This window comes from Chenopodium album, chromosome 11 (genome assembly GCF_948465745.1).
Source record: "Chenopodium album chromosome 11, dcCheAlbu1.1, whole genome shotgun sequence".
Lineage (NCBI taxonomy): Eukaryota > Viridiplantae > Streptophyta > Magnoliopsida > Caryophyllales > Amaranthaceae > Chenopodium > Chenopodium album.
In genome coordinates, this window is record NC_137844.1 from 57,533,705 (window position 1) to 57,556,129 (window position 22,425).

At 38.6% G+C, this 22,425-nt stretch overlaps 1 long non-coding RNA gene across 2 annotated transcripts; it reads right to left on the reverse strand.

Moving 5' to 3' along the window:
• Positions 1 to 234: 234 nt before the first annotated feature.
• LOC145567907 (uncharacterized) lies at positions 235 to 21,031 on the reverse strand. Of its 2 annotated transcripts, none has more exons than XR_014095750.1 (4): positions 20,907 to 21,031; positions 19,222 to 19,331; positions 5,599 to 5,733; positions 235 to 439 (listed from the first exon to the last, which is right to left on the reverse strand). It is a non-coding gene; the product is annotated as an uncharacterized LOC145567907 (long non-coding RNA). The 2 variants fall into 2 exon arrangements; XR_014095749.1 differs by lacking the exon at positions 235 to 439 and adding an exon at positions 1,909 to 2,236.
• Between the last annotated feature and the right edge of the window lie 1,394 nt (positions 21,032 to 22,425).

The following is a 22,425-nucleotide window of genomic DNA, read 5'->3' on the forward strand; positions in this document are numbered from 1 at the left end:
CAGTAATCCACGCGGACGACAATGACCACTAATTACTCCTACTACTTTAGTTTGCATCTTTTATGTAACGCCACTAACAACTACGAAGTTTATAATGTACAACAACCTGTCATTTGAAATGACTATTGAATTGAGTTTGGATTAGATCATTTCTAAGTTTTTAGTCATGGGTTGATCTAACAAGTTGATAAACATTCAATTTCATTATTATCATGCTCTAAGGTATTAGATAAAAACACTAATTTGTAGTTCGACGTTACAAATTGACCCTAACCCTAAATCTAAACCAAGCCAAATTTTAAAAGTTAAACTCAAATATAGTATGGGTCTTGCCTCATGCCGAACTCACATGCCTGGTGATGGCTAGGCTCTACACAGGTAATGTGCCATTCCTAGACAGGTTTGATCCATCGCGATCATTACCTCCTCTTGCTTTACCCTATCAAGAAGTATAAAGTCCATCACTTGAACAACTAGAACAAGAAAATAATTTCAGTATACTCAATAATTTTGTCACTTTAAGTGGAAAACAAAGGTCTCTGACTAGTTTTGGTTATATAATAGGGAAAATACAGGGTACAATCGCCTAGTTGTAACGGATAAGTATACAATTATACCATACATTAAAAAGGAGGACAAAAATAAAGTATACAAAACTATGTGCCCAACATTTGCAGAGGAACATAATTCTATAGTCCAAACAAATTAAATAAAAGCAGTAACATATTTAATATGTCTCACAATCATAAGAGACCAATAAGTTCCATATGTATATATAAATGCCCCTAATGTTTCTAAAAATAGTAAAGTATATTTACAAATTAATTATTTGACTGAAATTTTAGAAATCCAAGTTAACAACACACACCTTCATAAAAGTCACTAAATAATGCAAATTAAGCTTCTTTTTCAATATCTAATAGAGAAACAGTCGATCATGTGACAAATAAAAAGAAGAAAAAATGAAAAAATATTAAGACTAATTAACTTCAAATAACATAGCTTTTGTGTTACTTTATTTATCTTAATTGACTATTTGAGATCCAGCATGCAAATCTTTGACCTTGATTGTTCTTTTGTTTTGTTATACAAATATATACAAGTATATAGTAGTTTAATTTAACGCAATATAAATGTGCAACTTAATATAATAAAGTAGAAGATTTATGCAATCTTGGAAACCATATAAACTTCAATCAGAAGCCAAAAAGCCAACAGAGCTACCGATTTTTATTTTACAATTATATATAGATTTCAAATAAGACTAATAAGTTTAGATTAGTTCAATTAAAGAGACGATTGAAAAAAAATAAGATTACGTTATATGCAAAATGAGCTCAATTGGGGTAAAACTTCCACAGCGATTTATACAAGACTGTATAAAGACAAATATGAACTTATGAGAGTAAGTTCTCTCCAAGATCAAAACATGAAAAACGCCTAAATATGAATTTTGAAGTACAAGTACTATGCAACGTATTCATATTGAAAATTAATAAAACTATGATATAAAATTGAAATTGTCAAAAACAATGACGTCTAGAAAGATCTGCAATGTCAACTTTCAAAGCTAAGCCCATGATGCTCGGACAGGCATATAATTAAAACTGCAAGCTCTATTATTTTAGTATATAATGCAACACATAATAATTGATATAATGAATTATTAATAGTATAATAATAATAATTAATTGCTTGGTCAAACATAATTACAAAAGAAGTTTTTGGTTGAACAATTGGGCTAATCAGCCAGCTTAGACACTTCTTTAGGCGGCGACAAGGGTTCATGAAGCAATGATGTTGTAAGTAACAAGAATTTGGCTTATAATGTCACTCATCATGCTTTTAATCTTCAGTTTTAAGACTGCTATTATCTTGATAATAAGAATTTATGTAAAGCATCAACATAATCTACCCAAAACAATACCTTCTTGTAACCTAGATTCAATATATGAGTTTAAGATACACACCCTCTATTCAAAGATTAATGATAAAATTAACTACTCAATCTTATGTTACTCAAACTCGCCAAATGTGCTAGAGTTGTAAACAAAGTTGGACAACAATACATCTAGACCCCTTAGATATATAAGAGTAGAGCTTGTGACTTTAACTCTCAACAGACACTTTGAAGATGAGATCCTCTTACTTAATCCTCACCGTATAAGCTCTGATTGAGGAGCTTGAGATACTTTTAGGGTGAGATGCCTCACCCAACCCAAGTGCACTTCCTTACCTAAAGAACAAAAAAAAAATGCTACTTTTAAAAGACTTTTCAGGATCAAGACAAGTATTTTGTCACATAGGGACTACATGGGTATGACAAGGTAGGCAAGAGTATATCTAAGTAACAACACAATACCACATTGTCTATTTATGGATTTATTGCACTAGTACTCCACTGAACCTATTCACCGAGGACAAATCCCCCACCTAAATCAAACATAAGCCCTTTAGCAATTTTTATACATAAAAAAGTTTAGTCAATTCAATTGAAACTTCCATTTGTTTTACAAAAATTGCATTAGATATAATTGATATTATAAAATGACCTAGAATGTCATATTGATTACATTCATACTCCAAAAGGATTTATATTTAGGTTCAAAAACAAATAACTGAAACGAAGGGTATAATCAAAGGGAGAGAACAAATTATAGGAGACAAATAGAAACAAAGTGACAATAACCATATCATGTTCTTGTGAAACAAGGAAGAATTCCTTGAAATGAACAAAAATTAGTAGTTTACATCTCAATATTCAAGTCTAACAGACTTCAACAACCAGCCCTAGTCAAGCTGCAGCCTAGAAACAAGTTCCAATATATGTTAGACTTCAACAACCAGCCCTAGTCAAGCTGCAGCCTAGAAACAAGTTCCAATATATATATATATATGAAACAAGTTGGCAACCAAAGCAAATAGAAAGGATATACTCTTATATTTAATCAAAGTTAAACAAATAAGGGCTCCTTATTATGAAGCACAAGAAAGAAAATGAGAATTTATGATGAGTAAATGAGAACCTAACTCACAAAATGACAACATAAGCTCAAGAGTCTAGGCATCTTCCCTCATGACCAATACCACAAAGGGGAGACCAACTATAGAGGAGAATTGAAATTAACACTGTGACGGTATAATTAGAATCTCTACTCTGAGTATGATAAAAAATCGTGTAAGCAATCGATGTGACAAATGTAAAATTAACCTCGAAAGACTTTACTTTGACACTTCTCAAATGTCCATTAGCAATTCTTAAACGCGTATAATCGTATCTCTAATCCAAATGAGTAAAGACTTGCAATTTATAATTTCTCAACCATGGGATTATAAATCATAAGAAGCCAAAATAATAAAGCTCAACTAGCTAACTTGTAAAAAATAACAGAAATCCATAGAGCTAAGATTACCTTTTGTATTGTAATCTATCCTTTTAAAAAAAACTTTATAGGGTTAGGCATGTGAGCACGTGCGGCTCAAGGAACGTGAGAATCTAAAAGAATGGAGGGGGTACTTGCATGTGCCCTGTTTTAATGATTTGTTTGTTTTCGATATCAAAATTTTACCCTTTCTTTCCCTCTCCCACGCTCCCACGTGACAGCAATTCAATAGCTGTTCTAATTCTGTGGGCCCAAACACCACTTGTCAACCTTTTATTCCATTGGCCCATCAAATAGGCCCGTCAAACTATTTCCTCACTCTTCTGGTTTCCCTCTAAAAAATCTTAATCCCTAAATAACAAGTGAGTTTATCAAATTGATTGAAACAAGTGACTTTATATTTTGTGACCCCCTTTTGTTAAGGAACTTTATATAACAAACGCTGTTGTGTCTCGATATTCCATTTGAATTTATTGACTCGTATATGTATTTCTTGTCACCTATCTAAAGTTCTAAACTTATACTTGTATTTTTTGTTTTTTTTTCTTAAACCTTTAATTTTATAGTAGAAAAGAGCAAAGCCATAATATTTCATTAACTTCCACTAACGAAATGTTCTAGCTATGCCATAATCACAACAAAAGCAATATACTTGTATCACATAAGTAGCATACGGAGTACATGGCTAGCAAATCAAAGTAAAGCAAATAAACCAGTTCCTTGTACAGCTGAACAAGAGCTTCATATTATGTGAAAATATTAAGATTGAACCATTTGCTCTTTGTTGATTAAATGAGCAATTGACCCGAGTGTACCGTACACCCGGATGTACATAACAAATTCTATACGAGTACTATACTTAAGTTTATCCATGAGGTGCTCATAAAGTTCTAATGTATCAATTTAATATGTACTCGTATCTAAGATGCAGACACTAAGTGTAATGAAACAATTAGAGGCTATAAATTAATCAGCAATTCAATAGAGGTGAATTTACGAGATTAATGTGTTAGCTTGGTTAAATGGATTTAGGACACACACTCGTCAAGAATGTTGTGAGTTGGAACATAGATAAGCCTAAGTGAATTCCACCCAAAAACCAATTAACAATAGTTTTTTCTCTCATCTTCTCCGATATGGGATAGTTTACAACAATTTTTCTCTCATCTTCTCCGGCGAGAGATAGTTTACAAGTGCTTTTCTCAAATACAAGGCTTCTCCGCAATATGTACATCCCAAACACCACCAAGTCCTTGTAGGACAGAAAAGTTTAAAGGCAAAAAACAGATTTTAATTAATTAAAGCTAATTAAAAGGCAGAGAAATCTATACAAATTGTTATACTTATATACCATGTTATTCGCCATTATATTGGACTATTTATCCTTTAAGTTCTTGAATGTAGTTTTTCCCCAACGTATAGAGTTTGGGATTTACCACATCAAATAATAAGTTATTATTAACTCCGCCAATCCTAAGCCTATATAAAGGAGGAGGGTTACTGTAGCCAGTGACAACCAGTGTAAAACTTTGTCACATCGCTTGACATGAGCCACAATGATTAAGACTAGTGCTAGGATGGGTGACCCTCCTGATCAATTCTCATGTTGGCTTATGTAGCCGACTCTATTTATGGGATTAAGGCGTTCAAGCAAGGAAAAAAAAATATTATTCTCATTCTCACTTATGTTGTAAAAAAGGAATCCATCCTACAGATAAGCCTAGCTCATCATCAAGCAGGGTCCTTATCACCTTAATGTATTTTAACCTAATCACACCCACAGTGCACTGCCTAGATAAGTCCCAACTAAACTTGCATCATGCACCAAAATTAAACTTTGCGTCATGAGGTTTAAACTTTGTATAATAATTATCTCTATCCAATTACAAAGTAAGTTCAAAAGCAACTTCATTCATGAGATTAAATTGTGACAGATGTACAAATATGTTACTAATCTTGTAGTTACAAAGATACTTTATGTACCTTTGTACTTACAAATGTAATGCTTAAGATAAGATATAATTAAGTAATAAAGAAACACATTATGGGCAAAATAGAGAAAATTATGTCTAGTTTGACGGCAGATGCAAGTGGAAGGTTTTGCCAAAAGTGATTTCAAATTATCAAATTGCATAATGATATTGGTGCAGCTATCAGAAGTTATATATATATAAGTTAGTAAACTAAACATCAGTTTTTGATAGAATATGCCTACCTTGTACGATGATATATCAAGACAGGAGTCTTATCAAGAGGCACCAGAACTCGAGCTTTTGTAGTAAAATAAGTTACCATCCGTGTGTGTTGTCCTTGTCGATTCATTACAAAAGGAGCTCATGATATACGTATCCTGAAAGGAACAGAAACCAAACCCATTATTCATTAACAACCAATTAATCAACAGATGAAATGGTAAAGTAGACAATTAAATTAGCATAAACTAATCTAGGACACAGATATTAGAGCATATTATAGTTAGCTTATCGGAGAATTAAAAATCAAAAAGAAGGGGCCTCTTTCTTTCTCATAAAGCACAACTGAATGCCTTTTTTCGTGGTGTGGAATTGGACTGAGAATGACGAGTAAAAATGCTGTTTCCTGGCATTGATTCTTTTGTCCCAAATATGATTTGTTATAATAGTGGATAACTAGTGGTTAGTAATATATGCCAATAAAGGGTTGCAGCTACGGAGGGCTTGTCAAGGGTAACACAACTGCACTATGTTACTAGTACTCGAAGATGATTAAGTATCCAAGTGTCATACTTGGACAATTTATGAAAAAAATTCGAAAGTACAGGCCTAAACTAAAGTATCCATACTCATGTAAGAGGGTCAAGAATCTCATCAGTGTGAAGCGAAATGAAGAGTCCAAATAACATAGCATCTCTACAGCAAATATTGAAACAAGGATAGGCAAACTTTGCTACAGATTATTTCGAATTTCTAAATGTAGAAAAGTCATTTAAGAAAACTGACACAACAACAATATGGATAAGTATTTCAGCAAATGCCCGTAGACTTTAGAACCTGTTTCTGGAAAACAGAGTTGCTCCTGGGAGTTACGGTAATAATGTCAAGATGTCTTAAGGCAAAGTCCTAGTAATGTCCGAATTCCCTCCGCTATGCCTTGCTGTCCGAGAGCTAGGCCTGCAAAAGAGAGAAGGTTAACTACCCCGGGGGTGTGACCCGGGAAAGCCCCTCCGATGCTTAAGTCAGCGATCGTACTTTAGAGAGAAAAAGTAGAGAGAGAAAGTAGAGAGAGAATTAGAGAATTAGAAAAAGTTACCATTGCTAATGATTGGAGAGCTATTTATAGATGTACTTTCTGGTGGCAGAAGTTGTACTTAGTTGGATGGATTAGGGGTAAATCCGTACTTGTTGCTGACTAATGATGGGCTGGATAATGGAGGGGTATTTTCGTAATTCCAGGTCAATGGGCTTAGGACAATGGACCTAGCCCAAACATTTAGCCCCACGCGTGATGTGGGAACGAGATCTCATGAAGTTCGGATATCATGCGGAATAAAAATAAGAAAGACTGTCTGATATACCGGGGAGAATCCCGAGGTATACCCGAGGGCTAAAACGAGCCCCAAGCGACTTGCAAGGGTGAAAACCAGCCCCAAGCAATGCATTAAGAGTACTTTAACTCAGATGATTGAGCAGTTGATGATGTTTAAGTGCTAATTAAGCTTGTGTTTAAGCTTTAATCCTTCCATGGTGATTTTCTGGGCTCAAACATTCTCCAAGGCCCAACTGAACCAGGGTTTTGAGGAGTTGCCATCTCTCTTTCTTGGGACATATGAGCTCCCACTTGTACCTTCATTTGTTCTTCACTCACCACTTGCCTTAGAGAAAATTCAAAAAATCCTCCCCAGTTCTTCCCAAGAGTTCTTGAGAGTTTGAGAGTTCAAGTCACATCAACCGGCGTTCATCCAAGTTCATCAAGATCTTCAAGAGGTATGTGAATTTTTCCACCTTTTGATTTATTTTTGCAGATCCGAAAGCATGCTTAGGAGTTTATGTACCTGAATTTCTTGAACTTAATTTTCGGTTGGGAGTAAATTTAGGCTAGGTGTTCAATGAACTTTGAGTTTTCTGACTTAACCCCGGGTTTAGGAAGGCTATGCCCAGCCGAAATTAACGGGTCTTGAGGGTAACTTCCGTGTTTCTGGGATTTGGATGTGTGAACTGATTTTATTTTCGGGTTTGTGTTTAATTTTTATGATTTGAACTGCTGGAATTTCGGGATAGAACGGTTGAGATTTGGGCTTTGACTTGTTCTCAAATTTTGTGTGCTATGCCCAGCCGAAGTTAGGAATTTTTGATGTGACATATCCGAATGTTTTGAAGGCGTACAAGCAGAATGCTGGGGGTATGCCTAGCTGAGTTTCGGTTTTGAACCGTCTTGATTGCTTCGGATCTGCTGCGAATTTCTCTGAGTTTTTTCTTTTTTTTTTTTTTTTTTTTTTTTTTTTTTTTTAATTTGAATTTTGTCTTGACCCCGGGGTAAATGCCGAAGGAGTGAGGGGTGGCCGAGGGAGTGAGGGGAGAAATAGTCCCTCGGCCAGCAGCAACTGCGAGCTTAGTTGTTTGAAACGAGGGGAAGTGCCGAGGGAGTTTTCGGGGTATATGCCGAAGGGGTTGCCGGAATTTCGGGGTAGAACGGCCGAATGAGTTGCTGGAACTTCGGGGTAGAACGGCCGAAGGAGGTGAGATGCGATAGAGTGATGCCGAGGGAGAAGCTGGGTTTGGCCGAGGGATGATGATGATGTGCCGAGGGATAGTCGACTTGTCGAGGGAGTGAGGGAGTGATAGCCGAGGGAGATGCGGTTTGAGGAGAGAGAGAGAGAGAGAGTTTTGCCTTGAGAGTGAGTAGTTTTCGAACCCTGAGCTTGATGCTTTTGAGGGAGGGAGTTTTGGTGCTGGGAGGCGCTGGCCGAGCGGGTAAGTTAGCTTGCCGAGGGAGTTTTGGTGCGAGGTGCCGAGAGAGGTGGGTGCGAGGCCGAGGGAGAGCGGCAGCGGTATAGAGAGAGAGAGAGAGTGAGTGTCGAAAAATGTTTCGGCTCTCTTTTTTTTTTTTTTTTTTAAAAAAAGGGTCTATTACTCCTAGGTCAAGGGTGAAATATGTATAGCTGAGTTTTAAATTTAGAGGGATAAGGCTTTTACTTAGAAAAAATTTCGAGATTTTGACTCTTCTAACCATTGCTCCTTAGCTAGGCTTGTCCATGAATATTTTCTGACTTCTTGAATTTTTTGTTGCTATGGTAGGAGTATTTCTCTCCGGGGTGCACTTGATTTTGCTTGAGGGTAGCTTCTCCGGCCTCTCTAACCACTTGGTAAGCATTTTATACTTAGTTTTTTATGCTCTAAGTATCATATCTCCATGCTTAGTAATTGTTTGCTATTTTTCCTTGTATGCTTTGCTTGTTCCTCGGCTGCGCTTGTGATGATATTAGGCTTAGAGGTACGCTTGTTGTATTTTTGCATGTACATTAAAAATTCTTGGGGGTAATCTTGAGTTGAGCTATGCATGTATTATGAACGACCAAGCGACTCAAGATTACCTAGACCCTCTCCCCGGCCCTTCATCTTATGACTTGTCTAAGGAAATTTGGTCGGGGGGAGTACTTATAACAAATGTAATTGGTAGCAGCATTGATTCATCTATTCCTTTGGGTGTGCCTTTTTCTTGTGTGTCATCCCCGTCCCCTGAGCATGATTTAGGCTTTGATTATTTTTTACCTCCTTCCCCTTGGGAAGTTTCTCTTGCACGTGAACCGACTTCTAGAGGTTCTTTGAACAGATTGCTTGTTGACGGTGTGGTGACTATGTCAAGTGAGGATGATACTTCCACTTCTCTAGGGGCGCCGGTGACTTTTAAACCCCCTAGTAGGAGGAGGATTAGCCCCTCTATGTGCCACCCTTCTGCTACTTGGCTTAGATCTTTGTCGGAGGGGACTAGGCATTTGCAGACTGAGTACCATATTAGGGACCCTTTTCTCATTTCTTCTCCTAGGGGTGATAGCACTGTAGATAACCCTCCCCCTGGGTGTGTAGCTGTATATAAGCAAGATTTGGATAATGGGTTGAGATTTCCGCTTCATCCTTTCATTGAGGAGTTGTTGATTGAGTATAACCTTAGTATAACCCAACTTGTTCCTAACTCTTGGTTGACAATAAACGCGTACATAGCCACTTGTAGTTTACTTGGAGCTCCTTGCACTGTCACTGCCTTTAGGAACACTCATAGGCTTCAGGAGGTCCCAGGTAATGTAGATAGCCACGGGTGGTATGCTTTTCATGATAGGGAGTTTTATCTTACCATCAACACAAAACCCACGAGTCAAAAGGGTTTTCGCCACACCTTTGTTTTCATCTTCCATGCTGGGGGTTGGAGGATTCCCCGGGATCATAGTGGTGTACCCAGGATTGGCTTGAACTATAATGTTCCTGCTATGGGAGTGGATGAAGCCGTGCCGGCTATTTGGTTGCAATCTTATAAGGAAAAAGGGTCCAAGGATAAGCTTCCCACCATGTGGATTGTGAAGGATAAGCATTTCAAGAAAGAGCGGTTCTTGAGTGTCGTGGGCCTGAGCCACACCTATGACTGTGGTAGGACTTGTTTATTTATTCATGTATGTTCTGTACTCTTTGTGATTTCTCCTGGGCTTTCCCATTGACTATCTATCTTGTTTGAATGATGATTTCAGGTGTTGCTTACAGCCAATTGTCGGAGAAACTTCAAAACAAGATGTCTCAGATCAACTTTCGAGCTGGAAAACTTAAGCTCTCCTTGAAGAGGGGAAACATGAGCATCCCTCCTCCTCCCCCGGTAACACCACTACTCTTAAAGTTGATTCCTTCAAATGTTTTTGTTTTTTGCTAACTTTACTTGTGATTTACTTTTCCAGAACCCAAAGAACTCCAAGCTCAGGAGGAAGGCCATCGAGAAAGGGGAAGGATCATCCCAGGCTACGACAATGGAAGTGGATGACCAGGGATCCCAGCACGCTTCACCAGCGGTCTCTCAGCACATTGATACTCTGGAGGCTGAAGGCTTTGCGGACCGGGGGAAGCAAACCCGGTTTGATGATTCGAGTGACGATGATGAGGAGGAGGATGGTGACACTGAGGTTCCTCCCTTCTTTCCTCAGTCTGTTCTGGGCCTGACCAAGCGGGGGCGGAAGAAGATGATGAAGAAGACCATGTCCCGCTTCCCTACGGACAAGGACTTTGAGGTGATGAGGGCAAAGCCCTCCAGGGCCATCAGGAACGCTTTTGATGGCGTCATGAAGGTATACTTATCTTATAATATCATTACGTTTTTCATCATTGAGGTTGGACTAACCCTTTCCTTGTCTTTTGTGTTGGTGTAGGCTGGCATGACCCTGAGCGTTCTTGCAGAGGACTATCGAAAGGGGGCCATGAAGGATGTCAGGGGCCTCAAGATGGAGCTTTCGCAGGCAAGAACTGAGATCCATGGTCTCAAGGAGGGGCTCAAATCGGCCCAGGAGGAGGTGAAGAAGGCCAAGCAGGAGCTTGCTGATGCTCAGGAGGCCGGAAAGTCTAGCCTCTCCGCCGCAGAGACAAAGCTGAAGGATGCCTTGGATGAGAAAGCAAGGATCGCCGCCGAGCTCAAGGAAAAGAAGGCCGAGGTGGAGAGGATGAAGAGTGAGCTGACCGAGGCCCGGGAGAAGCTGGAGCGGTCCCAGGAGGAAGTGATTGCTGAATGGAAGGAGAGTCCTGATTGTGCTGATTATCAGGCCATGATAGGGAGTGAGGCTTTTGAGGCTGGGATCACCGATGCCATTACTCATATGGAGACCGCTTTCACTTCCCTGGGTCTCCAGGATTCTTATCCCAGGGTGCGGGATAAGGTTAGGGACCTTGTACGCGCGGCCGAGGAGGAGGAGCACAGGAGGCTGTTGGCCGAGCAGGGTGAGGCTCAGGAGTAGTTTTCTCTAGCTTTCAGACTTGACTTGTCCTTTTATGATGTATTTGATTTTCTGGGATGTATGACACTTATGGTTTCTTTGTTTAAGTTTCGAACATTAACTTCGTCGTTTTGGATGACTTGTAGATGCACATTTGGTTTTGCCTTTGTTTTTTATGATGCTGTAGAACTTGTAGGCTTTTCTCTTTACTACTCCTTGCTATTTATTTGTTTCTTGCTTGATTATTTTCCCCTAGGGGCCAAAATAAGTCCCTAGTGTTTGAAGAGTCCTTAGCATAAGTATTATTGCTTGTTGAAGGCTAAAACGAGCCTCATGTTATTCCTACAAGAATTGCATGATTACCCGGGGGCTAAACGAGCCCTTAGTTATAAAATTCGCAAAGATAAGGTAAATGAGCTAGGGGTTAAAAAACGAGCCCCAAGTTTAAGAATTGTATGAGAGCTGGGCTATTCCAACTCTTTGAGGTAAGCTGAGGGCTAAACGAGCCTCAAGTTATAAGTGCTGTTTTTCCGGCCAGGACTCTATCTCAAATATTTGAGTATAGGCTAGCATATTGCCCCAAACATTGGAACAAATTTTAGCGAAACCAAAATGCCTTATGCTAGGCATATGGTGCTATGCTAACAAGCGATGTGAAAATTGAAAAAATAGGCTAAGTAAAAGTAAAAGCAAAAACAAATAAGGGCAAACGTCCCAGCTGAGGGGTTTTTTATTATATAAACATTGATGCAAAAAAGACATTACAATGATGCACTATACAGAGAGGTTGATTTCCTCGTATCGGCTCTTATTGCCCCTAGGGCATCATTGTAAGGGAAAGTTCAGACATAAAACCTTCTTAGGTTATCAGCATTCCATGGCCTGGGGAGGTCTTTGCCATCAGGAGTTTGTAAGCGAAAGGTCCCCGGGCGGATCACCTCCTTAATCTTGTAAGGCCCCTCCCAATTTGGGCTTAGCTTTCCCAATGCCGGGGGTTTGCCAGCAGCCTCACACTTTCGGAGTACCCAATCACCCTCAGCTAGGGGTCTTGCCTTGACTTTGTTGTTGTAATAACGAGTTATTCTTTGCTTGTATGCTATAGAGCGAAGCAAAGCATCTCCTCTTATCTCTGGGAGTAAGTCTAACGCCATAGGCTTCAGTTGATCATTCTGGGTGTAGTCATAGAAGGTTACCCTGGGAGATGGGATCCCAACCTCCACTGGGAGTACAGCATCACTTCCATATACTAAGGCAAAAGGAGTTTGCCCCGTAGCTTCTTTGGTGGTGGTACGAATGGACCACAGAATCCCAGGCAAGTCATCCACCCAAGAGCCTTTTGTACCGTCCAACATTGTTTTTAACCCCTTCAAAATTGTTTTGTTGGCTGCCTCGGCTTGGCCATTGGTCTGGGGTCGGCACACAGCCGAAAACCTCGTTTTGATTCCAAAACGCCCACAATACTCTATGGTTGGCCCACTATTGAATTGTCGGCCATTATCAGAGATTAAAATGCGAGGTACCCCGAAGCGGGTGATGATATTCCTCCAGATGAATTTTTGGACTTGCTTGTCGGTGATTGTTGCTACGGGCTCGGCCTCAACCCATTTAGTGAAATAATCAACAGCCACTATCAAAAACTTCCTTTGTCCCGAGGCTACAGGAAAAGGTCCCAGGATATCCATGCCCCATCGGTCGAAAGGTAAGACTGATTGAATGCTTGTGAGTGCGTTGGCTGGGATATGAGGCACATCAGCAAACAATTGACATCTCTCACACTTCTTAACAATTTTCATGGCGTCATGCCTTAGGGTTGGCCAATAGAATCCGGCCCTCAGCGCCTTTCCAGCTATAGTCCTCCCACCTTGATGACTACCACATGCCCCTTCATGAATTTCTCTTAGGACATAGTTCCCATCCTCCGGGGTAATGCATTTGAGCAATGGGTGAGTGAAAGACTTCTTATAAAGTGTCCCCTCATGAAGCACGAACCATTCAGCCCGTTTTTTAATCATCTTGAAGTCGGGGGTATCCTCAGGCAATTCCCCTTTTAAGCACAGAATGATCTGGTCCATCCAAGTCTCCCCCCTATCAATTTCCATGATGATGGGCCTTTGGGTACTTGGCCTCTCCAACACTTCCCACATGATGTTCCTGGGAGCTATCCCCTCAGCTGAGCTTGCTAAGCGTGCAAGAGCATCTGCTTGTTGATTCTCTGAACGAGGGATATGCCTGATTTCAAAATTTTCAAATGCTTTTGCCAAACTCTCAGCCTTCTCAAAGTAGGCCTTCATGTTTTCCTCCTTTACTTCAAATTCTTTTGTTAATTGTCCCACGATGAGTTGTGAATCTGAGCATACTTGAACTGATTTGATTTTCATAAATTGGCATAGGTTTAGTCCCAAGATGAGAGCTTCATACTCAGCTTCGTTATTAGATGCATGGAAGGCAAACTTAACCGCATATTCAAATTTCTCTCCCTCCGGGGAGATGATAACTAGCCCAGCTCCACTTCCAGCCTTACTAGACGACCCATCCACATAAAGAGCCCAAGGGGCGGAGGTGTCTGTTGGAGTTGGCCTATGGGCGCATTCGGCTATGAAGTCAGCCAAAGCCTGGGCTTTGATGGCCTTGCGGGGCTCAAACTCAATCCCAAAATCAGCCAACTGATCCGACCAATCAGTCATTCGGGATGAGTGATTTTTGCTTTCTAGCACCTTCTTGATGGGCTGACTGGTGAGAACTTTGATGGGGTGTGCTTGAAAATAAGGCTTTAGCTTTCTGCTTGCCATTACTAGTGCATACACCACCTTTTCAATAAGGGTGTACCTTGACTCAGCCCCCCTCAGAGCATGGCTGACAAAATAGACGGGTACCTGGCCTTCTTCTCTCTCAGCAACAAGAACCGCACTCAAGGCATAATCTGATATGGCCAAGTACACAAACAATGTTTCCCCAGGTAGGGGACTAACGAGCTTCGGGATGTTGGTGAGATGTTCCTTCAGTTGCTGGAAGGCTTTCTCAGCCTCCTCATCCCATAAGAACTTGGGCCTCTTAAGGGCCTTGAAGAATGATAAACTCTTATCGGCTGATCGGGATAGGAATCGTCCTAGGGCAGCTAGGCAGCCTGTAAGGCGTTGCACTTCTTTAACATTCCGGGGGGATTCCATATCAAGAATTGCTTGAATCTTCTCCGGGTTAGCATCAATACCCCGCTGATCTACCATAAATCCCAGGCACTTTCCTCCTTGTACCCCGAAGACACACTTGCTGGGATTAAGCTTCATCTTGTATTTTCTAAGGGTAGTGAATGTTTCCCTTAGGTCTGCTATATGGTCTGAGCTTTGTTTGCTTTTAACGATCATGTCATCAACATAGGCCTCCACATTCCGGCCTAGCTGTCCTTTAAAGATTTTATTCATTAAGCGCTGATACGTAGCCCCAGCATTCTTCAAACCAAATGGCATCACATTATAACAATAGACCCCTTGACTAGTGATGAAGGCCGTGTGAGCTTGATCTTTTTCAGACATTGGTATCTGATGATACCCAGCATTGGCATCCATGAAGCTTAGGAGGGCGTGACCAGCGGTCGAATCCACCAACCTATCAATCTTGGGTAAAGGATGATCATCCTTAGGGCAGGCCTTGTTCAAATCCGTAAAATCCACACACATACGCCAAGAGCCATTTGGCTTCCTAACAAGCACAACATTAGATAACCACTCGGTGTACTGGCATTCCCGAATGAAACCCGCTTCGAGAAGCTTCTTCACCTCAGCAGCTGCAGCTTTGTTTCTCTCCGGCCCAGCATGCCGGAGTTTTTGCTTGATAGGCTTGTAGCCCTCCTTTATGTTCAACTCATGTGTCATTACCCCGGGATCTATGCCCGGCATTTCATCTGCTGTAAAAGCGAAGATGTCTTTGTACTCTCTAAGTACTTGAATGATACTCTCCCTGAGCTGGGGGTCTAAGTTCTTTCCCACTCTCACAGTCCGAGCGGGATCATCTCCCAAGGGTATGCTTTCATCCTCTTCGATAGGTTTAGGCCTACCATAGAGCTTGGGATTTTCAGCCATGTATATGTTCATTATGGGGAGCTGAGGGTCATCTATATCCATTGCCTTTCGCTTAGCCCCCTTGTCTTCTTGATTGTCTAAGCCTTCATGTTGCCTCAGGCTATCTACATAGCATTTTCGTCCCTCAAACTGATCTCCATATATCTTCCCTACTGAGCCATCATCGGTCTCAAACTGAAGGAGTAGGTGATAAGTTGAGATTGCCGCCTTAACCTCGTTGAGCAGGGGTCGGCCTATGATCATGTTGTATGGCAGACGCCACCTGTTTCTGGAAAACAGAGTTGCTCCTGGGAGTTACGGTAATAATGTCAAGATGTCTTAAGGCAAAGTCCTAGTAATGTCCGAATTCCCTCCGCTATGCCTTGCTGTCCGAGAGCTAGGCCTGCAAAAGAGAGAAGGTTAACTACCCCGGGGGTGTGACCCGGGAAAGCCCCTCCGATGCTTAAGTCAGCGATCGTACTTTAGAGAGAAAAAGTAGAGAGAGAAAGTAGAGAGAGAATTAGAGAATTAGAAAAAGTTACCATTGCTAATGATTGGAGAGCTATTTATAGATGTACTTTCTGGTGGCAGAAGTTGTACTTAGTTGGATGGATTAGGGGTAAATCCGTACTTGTTGCTGACTAATGATGGGCTGGATAATGGAGGGGTATTTTCGTAATTCCAGGTCAATGGGCTTAGGACAATGGACCTAGCCCAAACAGAACTAATATGGACAAGTATAACTTTTAATTAATATGAAGTATTAGACATTTAGACTCACAGCTACAAACATCAATCATCACTGAGTTGAAGTGTGGTTGGAGAAAGAAGTAAAAGTGACCTTCTGTACTTAAATACCACTGTTAGAAACACGGCCTAATCCTCTCATAAAAATGTTGAAGAATTTAAGTTTTATATGATTGGTTAGTTCTTTTTTTTTTTTTTTTTGAAACCATGTGATTGGTTAGTTTCTTAATACCTATCCAATCCAACAATAAGGAATTTAAACTGCTGAAGTCGGACAAAGAGTGGATCATAGCAGTGAGGCTAGTTAGCCTCAGGGGCAGATCGTGCTGCCATTAGACCAATTTCACTCGAATATTTTAGTCTAACTACCATAACTTCCCTAGCACAATGGCAACTGCAGTATAACAAAATGGAAGTCAACTAATCAGCTCCAACTTAATGGCAAGCATAGCTACTGCTTCATTTCTTAAAATAATGGATACTACAATAATAATCCGGTAGATAAATCCAAGAAAGCTCTCCATTATATTTCGTAATAAGTAATTTCAAAGTTCCTAATACAGATATTAAGGAACTCCATTATCTGCAAACACCAATTTATTTTAATCAAAGAATGCTTTAACTACTGCTTAACATCACTTGTAGGATAAAGAGGCCTTTAAATTTGCAGAGGAGAAGCTTGGGCAAGCTGTTTTTAGTGGTTTCCTTGCTGTTATCTTCTGGGAGGGTTAATGTTACAAAATATAATTTACTTGAAGCGATTGAGAATTTTATATAAGTCAGCCATAATGTCTAAAATATCAAAGAATGCACTATTAATTAAGATCGGGGATTTAAGACCTACAAGTCTAGTTATTGGGGTCCTTATTGGGGAGTTCATATTAGATTTTGACTTTAAAAAGCTTTTATGGAGGTTACACATAATCAGATGCAGCAGAAGTAGATGTTAAGATGAATATGATGCCAGGAAGTGAGGAAAGATGGTGCTCTTCTCTACTTGAAGTTTGAGAAGGCATACGTGAAAACATACGAGTATGCAGCAAGGCCTATAGCATTGTTTCACTGTGATCACTTGGAGATTACTGAAAAAGTAAGGTTCTGAGCTTATTTATGGGAATAGGATTAACATGGATAGATCTAGTGGGAGTTTTGTGGATTGTATTCTTCCTTTCAAGTGGGTTGTCTTTCCTCTTAAAGTTATTTCAGAAGTACATGATTTCATCTTGAGAAAATATCTAAGGGATAACATGTTTGGGGGGGATCTCTTGGATTTGGGAAGTGGGGGTACATGATTCTTGTTTCTACTAGTATTGTCTAGTTCTCAGCTTCTCGCACATATAGTTCTCTTTTTTATTAAGAAAGGAGGGGGGCTCAAAAGGTAGAGGATGGAAGAAGTGTTGTTCCTCTGGTTTGAACTTTGATCTACAAACGTAAAGATCGAGGTAAATACCTGAATAGATCAGTGATAACTGATAGAGCCAAACTCCTTGTATTACAGAAATGACCTAAAGTAAATAAGACATTGGCAGATAAGCTTAAGGGGGACTTCAACTCGACAAAATCTTCATCTACAAAACCCTTTGAAAATTATCTCAGAAGTTTTATTGGATTTTTTCTCCTTTAATTCAATTCACAGAATGATCAGAACCAATACGGAGCATATGCACGAATAGTAATCAACCAAAATTCAGGCTTTACAATGATTGCCTTTTTTCTCGGATGTTATGGACAAATTTGCAGTTTAAGAAGTTCTCTGTTTGGACAAATTTGCAGTTTAAGAAGTTCTCTGTTAAAAGGTGTGCAGTGGATTAATTCCCCTACTCCATTCTAGCCTCTTTCCATAATCACAAGAAAATCTATGCAAATAAACAGTCTGTAAACAGCAACTACAAATTCTGTCAAGAGTCAAGACAGTTAGGGGGAATTGGGGCAGAAAATATTGTCATTGACATCAAAAATTGGACGCCAAGGCTGGTTTATGATACCAAGATCTGGTAATCTGAAGTAATTGAAAGATGGAGAATGAAGGGCTAACGTCATTTGGATATTGTGCAGCTGATACAAAAATGGTTTGCAGACTTTTGCACAAAGGTATCAGGAAAAACCCTATATTTCTCTAAAAAGGCTTAATCTCAGATTATCTATGTCTGCTACTGCTTAAAAAGGCCTATTTTTAATTAACATTTCACCTAACCAGCTGAAGTGTGCTGACTAGAATTCTATCTCCAATTTCATTATTCAGATAATACAATTTCCAAACATAAGTCGTACAAACAATGTGCTTCTCATAAGTCATCACAGTACAGTGTAAAGTATATTTAAATACCTTCATATTTGAAAATTAAATGGTCACTTGTGGAACCTAGAAATTATCCATGATAAAGGTGTGCCAGAAACCAAAAATAGGCTTACGTCAAACCAAACTGCCAGCAAAATTGGCCAGGTCGTCTCCAAATTTGATTAAGTCAGTTTTTAGGCAAGTGAACCAAATGGAAAACATAGACAGAGCATCCAAGATTTCTACCATTCCCCACCAAAACTTTCATGCGGGGTCAATGGGTCATATTCATAAAAAAATTTAGGTTACAACTAGCATCCTTTACACCTAGTGTTTCAAATAAAGATTAGGGATCTTCCATGTGACCATGTTGGCTCAGTTTCTTTTTAAGCTGCTCTAGGAAATATGTATTAAGAACAAACTTCGCAAGTCATTTATCTCTTAATTTTGTAAGTGTGCCCTACAAAAATCAATGGTGGAAGATCCCATACCTCTTTTGAAAGTCAGTCTCCAAAATGTACAATATAAAGCAACATCCAGCCTTAAAGAAGTCACCATAGTGTAAACCAAATCACCACACTGAAAGTTAGTATTGTATATTATATAAGGCCAATAAACAAGCCATCTTCAGATCTCCCATGATGCAATCACACCGGAAAAAAATTAAGAACAAGCAATATTCTACCTTCAAGTGTAGCAAACATATTATGAATTCAATAGAATTAAAATAATGGATCATACATGAAGGTCCTTTTCTATCAATCAACAATACAGAGTAGACATTTTTATAAGAGCAAAAGCCTAGTTATTAGCACCTACCAGTAGTGGGTTTCAAATGCATGATATGCTTCCAGTAGAAGTTATGTGGGAAATTTGAGGAAGACTGGACTATGATTTTGTCCCATGTTCTTACTTTTTGATGAAAACGCCTGAAAACCAATCAGAAACAAAGTAAATTTCTATATGTAAAAAACCAAATCCAACAACTAGAAAGTTCATATAACAGAAAGCATCAGCAAATAAGAGTAGAGGATGATTCTATAGTTCAGAGCAATGTACAAGAAGAGTGCTTATTCAAACCCTTAACATAATACTTAAATCAATTAAGATCGAATAAATTACGTGGAAATCATACTGTGAAACTGGAATAGCTTGAGAGTTACTATTCTTACTAGAAGTTGAAAAAGCTATTATGACGTAGGAATTTTTTTTTAAAAAAGAAAGAAATAAAAAACACTGTATTGCAGATCAGGAAGGGCAGGTCTTTCATGAACACCAAAAAATTCAAGCATAGATCATGCTACAAGTACTGGATACTACAAAAGTATTCCATAGAACTGTAAACATTTGTTGATTGAAATCATAAATCATACTTCAGCTACAAAATGAGAGTAGAATATGAGATACACTGGCGGTATTATTGGACAGGAGAATCCAATCATACCCTAAATCAGTGTTGTTTTGGCATGAAAAGCAACAGTGTCATAAGATGGAAGGAAAGAAGCAAGGAGAGTAAACAAAAAATAAAAGTACAAGGAAAATTCCAACGTACAAAGAGAACTCCAACCCTTCCCTACTAAGGTTTAGATTAACCTTGAGTTTGATAACTTCAATTAACCTGATAATTTAGATTTCAACACTCGTACATAAAGCATACATAGCAATGCGTATGCTACACCTTTAAACATTCAAATTCAACCATCCTCAATACTAGTGCTACTAATGCAACTCAAAAACATTCCAAAGTTTTCCTTAGCTGTGCACAATTTTCTCCATTCTTCTGCATCGAGCATGCTCCACTAACATATAAGAGCATATGGTAGCCTAATCTCTAAAATTCAATCCCAATTGAGTTTAATTGCACCATTCATTCATATAAAACTTCCAATTTACTATTCATCTTCATAACATTACATAGCATAAAAAAATAAGTACACAACCGCAAAAAATTTCGTCTTAAATTCTGGTGACAACGAATAAATGCCAAAATCATTGCCTAACTTATATAGAACGAAAATTGGCAAAATTGAACAACCATTTTTCATCATTCCTTGAATACCCTAAGATTGTAAATGTTTTTACTATATAAATTGGCAAAATTGAACAACCATATTTCATCATTCCTTGAATACCCTAAGATTGTAAATATTTTTACTAAATAAATTGGCAAAATTGCTAGTCAATATTCAATCTTTTGCCCATATCATAACTCAACAAAGAACACTGTATCATAATTTCATGGGAAAAATAAGTATAATGATTCAAACAAAGCAACAAGAACATATCAACTCTAAAAAGATTAATTAATTAAAGGGTACATTTTCAATTATAAATTATAAACTTCAAATAAAATACGGAGTTATAATTTATGAAAACAATCAAGGAAATGAAGAAATAAAATGAAAAAGGCAGAGACAGGTAAATTACAGGAAAAAAAAAATGAGAAGAAGAAAAAAGTGAAAATGACAAAACAAATTAGGAAGAACAAAAGAGTGACAGATTACCAAATTGTTGCGCAGTTGAAGATTTTTCAGAAGGCTGAGAAATACGGAATAGCAGACCAATTCCCATTACTTTTTATTTCCCTCCTTTTTCTCCTTCATCTTATGACGCTCCTAGCCCCAAGTAACCCCACCATCTCTTGAACCAATTTTGAAAGAAGACTGTCCTAACCCTCGAGATGTATAGACCAGGCGTAATTAAACCCTAATGGCTTTTAATTATTAAAAAAAAATGCCGCGTGTTAGTCATGTCAAAGGGTAAGTGTAATTTATTAAAACCTATTGGAATGTTAGAAATCAGGAAAAGGAAATGACATTTAGGAGTTAGGAGGTTGTTTTCATCCAAAAAAAAAAAGAGCTAAGAGATTAATTACCGGTTTAAAATCGAGTTAAAGACCGAAAATTTAAAATTAAAGAGTTGGTGACTAATCTGGTTATGCTATGACCGGATTCGGACCAAACTATTCAAAACTATTGTTGTTCTATTTGGTCCAGTCAAGTTCGAGGTTAGACTGGTTTTTGAAATGAATACCTCTTTTGGAGTCATTGTTTTTAGATTTGACACTTTTCATAACAAAACTCTATTAGGCCAATTTTAACAATTTTTATCATCAGAGCTAGACACAAGTTAAATTGTGCAGTCAAAGTGTTAGATAGACTGATATCAATCTTTCATAGTGAAGCCCATGTATGGGGCCACGCACACGTGGCAAATTATGTTGTTCCAACAAGCTCCATTAATACTTTACTATTAGTATATATTTTGTAAAAATAAGCAATAAGCAATAAGCAATAAGCAATAAGCAATAAGCAATAAGCAATAAGCAAGAAGCAAGGTAATACAATGGCCAACTTATCGTACTCGTGTTGGGTTTATGTCAAATTTGATTTGAAAATTACGTATATATAGCACGGTTCATGGTCGATGGTCCATATGCATATCTTTGGTGCCATGTCAAGTACGCTTCACGACTTTAAAGCAATACCGATCGAGTAATAATATGGAACAAGGATAGTCCCAAATTAAATCTATGGCTAGTACTTATCTCTAAGATGTCCCTTCGTTTCCTCTATCCAAGATTCGGACCTACCTCTTGTAAATGAAACGGGGACCAACAAAAAACTACTACTCCATTACATTCAATAAACTTGAATAATTTTTAGGGTTTCATACAATATATATATTCAAGTATATTTATAAATAAAATCTATGTCTACATCTTTCACTAGCAAGCCCATTCCTTAATTCACTGCAAAAACCCTCAAGTAGCAAGTAACATTTTGTCATTGTAACATGTGAAATTTTATCATCTTACAAATTGAAATGTACACTTTTGATAATTCCATGGAAAATAATGTTGCTCCCACTAACTATGCGCCCTTCTATTTTTTTTTTTTTTTAATTACTACTACCCTTATTTGAGAAACTATATTATATATTCTAACAATTAGCTACCCAAGAAAAACAAATAATAAAAGCCCTAAATTTATACATACATACATACCCTTAACTTCAAAACAC